This window comes from Manis pentadactyla, chromosome 3 (assembly GCF_030020395.1).
Source record: "Manis pentadactyla isolate mManPen7 chromosome 3, mManPen7.hap1, whole genome shotgun sequence".
NCBI classification, from domain to species: Eukaryota; Metazoa; Chordata; class Mammalia; order Pholidota; family Manidae; genus Manis; species Manis pentadactyla.
This window is the reverse complement of record NC_080021.1, coordinates 96173219-96177606: the sequence shown is the minus strand read 5'-3', so window position 1 is coordinate 96177606 and position 4388 is coordinate 96173219. Positions and strand designations below refer to the sequence as shown.

Genomic DNA, 4388 nt, shown 5'->3' with positions numbered 1-4388 from the left:
AAGAGAACTTTCAAAAAGAGCTGGGATCGCAGCAGGATACCCCCATCAGCAAACGCTTGTAGAGGCTACAATCTGCTGCACTTGTAACCTCCATGCAACCCTGAATTATTTCTAAATATGCCTCTGCCTATGAAAGGACATGAATAGGCCTTTCTTCATAATGGGGGATTTAAGGGTCTTTCAACAATCCCTGTTGCTTTGGGATTTTAGAATATTGGGTATTTCTCCACATCAAGCCACTCCCAAATAATTCACTATTACATTAGTTATTGAACGGGAACTGTCTTCTTGTTCCCTATTTCCCCCAACCACTGCCCCCCAACCAACCTCCCTACCAAATCAAGCAAGCAAACACATATGTTGATGGAGCTATGACACTGAAGGGCCAGCATGGTCAGTGGTGAGCCATGTGCAAGCTGTTGGCACCAACTCAGATCCCAAGAGCCAAAAGCCCCAATGGGCCTTGAATGTGTTGTCCCCAGTCACTTCTATGTGTTTGTCTGGGACCTGTTTGCTGGACACCTGATTCCTCAGTTCAAGGCCCCAGAGCTGATGGGCCTTGTGAAAGGCCATATAGGCGTGGCCTGCTGACTCATTTAAAATTGAAGACCTGGGATGCATTGTTAAATTTGTACTCTGGTGAGAGGCTGCAGGCAAAGCTCAAAAGGGGTTTCCTTCCACTGATAAAGTTCTAATTCCTCTTCCTGAAAGGAAACGTGAAACTATCCCTTGCTGATTTCATGGCTCACAACCAAATATCAGATGAGCAAAGATGGAGAGGACTTGTGGACATGCCAAACTTCCCTCAGAGGCCAGGTGGACCTCAAATCCACCCTGCCAGTCGGCAGGCACTGTGGATGGAACTCTAGCCCATTCCATGGGACCAGGCAGCAAAGGCGACCACACCATCAGCCAAACAGAAGTGCATGCCGGCTTCCTGTCATCGTATTCCCCTGTGCCACACGTTTGGATCAGCCTGCAGTGGGCCAAGGGTGGGGGTAAGTCTTCTGTGAGTCGGTACCTGTGTTCTCTTAGACTAGAATCAGGGTACTCATCTTGTTACTTAGTCTTCAGGGTCATCTATTTCTTTGCAACATTCCCTCCAAAAAAGAGTTTCAAAAGAAAATGTTACCCATTTATTTATATATTTTTACTTTTTATTACATGCAGAGAGATTTGGAAGAGGCTTAATAACAATGATAGAGAATCCCGACTTCCAAAAGGAAGTTGTTCCATCACAGGCGAATGTCAGGTGAGTTGGTGCCAGACGACAAGCAGGACTCGCAGAGGGTGACCTTTGCACTGTGGGGAGTGTCATCACCCCAACAACCGCACTTGGAGTACTCCTAAGCTCAAGACCTCAATGACATTGACACAGTTCAGGCCTCCCAAGCTCCTAGGCTCCACTCTCAGAGATAACAATGTACTAAGTTAATGATTAGAATATTCTAAGTACCAAAAAAGAGATACAGGCAAATAAAATAACATTCAGGAGGAGATAATATGTCACCTGGCGAGTTTGGAGATGTTTATAAAACTTATTACAAGTGTGATGTATGACTGGCTCTGAGTCTTCCTAGACTGAAATGCACACAGAACAGGAAGATTCTGGCAAAACATAGCCTTGCCTTCAAACATACTTCTCAGGCCCTACCTCCTTAGTTGAAAAGATGGCAATATCACATCTCCCTAAAATTACATTGGAACAACCTACCCCCTTATCTAGACCCCTACTTTGCAAAAATAAGATGAAATAAAAATCTGATTAATAAAAACCACTCCCTGAGCCTCAGAAACAGGGACACTGAAGGATGTAATCACAGAAAATGACTCTGCTTCTCCAGAAGTTTCCCAAAAGATGTCTGCAGCCATTTTTCTGACATGGCTTAATAAAGAACCCAAGACCTTGTTCCCAGACCCTAGGCAAACCTCAGTCTCAGCTCCACCATCAATTAGGGTGACCTCAGGGGTCCCTTCCAGCTCAGCCTTTTACAGCAAAGGAATATTTATGTCTCCTTTCCTCTGAGTTACCATCTGAAGGGCCCTGCAGGCCTAAGATTCCACAGAGCTTAGAGATGACTGCTGCTAAATCCCAAACCACTACTGAGAACCAAATGGAAAGAGGTGCATGGGAAAAATAGTTCTCACTCGTGAAAAAATAACAACAACAGAGTCGGGGGAAGCATCACTTAGCTTTGACATGAAAGAAGAGAAAGTTCAGCAGAGTAGGGGTGGGGGCTGGGGGCATTTTTTCAGAACTTGTTTGCCCATCCCTAGTTGCAACACCCATTTGCTTCTCCTAAAAGCATTGCAACACTCCACCCCTGGAACTGACCTAGTTTGTGCCTAAGAAAGTGCCTCTTGTGCCAGCGGTGGCCCTGGCTCAGTGAGAAGGGGTCTGACTCTATTCCACCTGGTCACAAACGCAGGCACTGCCCTACAGAAACCACAGGAGCCCCGGAAGACGCTGGGCTTGCCGTCCCAGCCGGCTCGCTGTCCCAGTGACTTGCATCCCTTTGGCTCCTCTGCTGCCAGTAGGTGCCTGTCCAGCCAGCCCTGCTGCCCATCACAGGAGCCTGAATTAAGCCTCCTTGCCCCCTGCCAGGGCACCTGCCTGGGACAGAGACACATGCAGACTCCGCCAGGGATGCAAATGAAGCTGGGTGCCCAGGCTTGAACTCCAGCCTCCCCTTCTCTCAGGCCCCATGTGGCCCCCAATTCTGGCTCCTGCTGCCTCCCACTTACCTGGGTCCTTGTTCCTCTCCCAGGGGTGCCCCACCACACAGTGGCTGAAGGGCACAGCAGCCTCACCCTCTGTGGACGTGCCATCCCAGGCTCCTGTCCTCTGGGACGCACCCAGGCCTCCCACACCTCCCGGCCGGCAGTGACCTGCTTTCCCACCCACCCCGGGCTCCCAAGTGCGCACCTGGCTGTGGTCACCTCCAGTGGCTCTCCCCGTCCCAGACCGCCCTCTGCCCCTGCCCCACCCAGCCTCGCTACTTCCCAGGCTGGTCCACTGCTCTAACCCATGCACCCCCCTGGGCACCCTTAACCCAAGACTCCCCGGTCAGCTTTGGCACAGGCCTGGCAAATCCCCAGGGGGCCTCCACTCCCACAAGGAGGATTTGCCCCAACTGATTTCCGACACTGGTGCCCAAGGGACAGGGTCCCATGCCCTGCCCTCCTCACCCCTCAGCGGCCTCCTGCCCGGAGACACCAACCCAGAACATCCCCTCCTTACAAGGAGACTGTGGCATTTCCAGTGTAGAATGTGATAAGGCCTTCTAAACAGCTGAGTCACCACACAATGATTTCATCATTCCCCACACAAATGGTACCAAGCTGGGCAGAGCCTGGTTGGACTGAAGCCCACTGCCAGTCTCAAGGGTCAGGATCAATGAAGCATTCTCATTGCCTCAACCATTCCCCTCTTTGCCTGGAAACACCCCTAGACCGCTCTTCCACCTGCCTTCCTGGGAGGGCTGCACAGACCCTTAAAGTGGCCAGCCCCAGAAAAACAAAGAGCAGAGTTCATATTTCTTTGCCTTTCTTCCACCAAGACCAAACGCAAAGTCTAGCAGGCAGCTGGGGCTCTTTGCAGGGCTTGCTGACCTTCTAAGGCAAGAGTTGGGGAAATACAGGATCCAGTTGCTAATCCTCTGCCTGATGTCTCTCAGCGTGAGATCTTTGTCCACCCACATCAGAATCTCCTAGTCCCTGCCTAAAATGCAGATTCTTCAGCCCCACCCAAGCCCTGCCAGCTCAGAGGTCCTGGGATGGGTCCTGGGACTCTGCATTCTTTCACAACCTTCCCCACAAGTCTTCACATTGGAGTCACTGAGCCACTAATTCAGCAACATGTAAACTTCCCAGGGCCCTTTCCAGGTAAGAGGGAGGACTACGATCAGAGGAAGACTGTGAGCACAGGGGGTGTAAGTCCTTAGCAACTAGACACCTGTGTACATCCACAGCCCCTCCTACGGACAAGAGGTCACCTCGCCCAGCCCGGCCTAAACTGAAGCCTCTCTGATGGCCTGTCCAGGTTTTGTAAGTTGGTCTCACAGAAACAAAAAGCAAAGCCTCTCTCATCACACTGCCGGTTGTTATTTACCCAAGGCCCCAGCAAGGGCACTGTGGAGGCCCTGGTCCTTGCTCAGGTGAGACAAGCTTCCCAGGGGTGAGGAGAGTGCAGCGTGCTGGGCCAGAGGGCTCCAGGCTTCTCTGTCAGGCCTTAGGATATGAACTAGCTCATTCCACGCCAACACTCTATCAATGGTCATGTTTTCTGTGGGACAGTCCATTTGGTCCACTTTTATTAAATCAAAAGACGGTTGACTAGTCCATTCAGTAAAATCCATCCAAGTGCTAAAGCACACAGACTCAGCCTA

The 4388-nt window shown here is 50.8% G+C and overlaps 1 long non-coding RNA gene across 1 annotated transcript; it reads right to left on the bottom strand.

Moving 5' to 3' along the window:
- Window positions 1-1121: 1121 nt before the first annotated feature.
- LOC118923830 (uncharacterized) lies at window positions 1122-3449 on the bottom strand. The gene is made up of 2 exons (XR_008996349.1): window positions 2746-3449; window positions 1122-1408 (listed from the first exon to the last, which is right to left on the bottom strand). It is a non-coding gene; the product is annotated as an uncharacterized LOC118923830 (long non-coding RNA).
- Window positions 3450-4388: the final 939 nt, after the last annotated feature.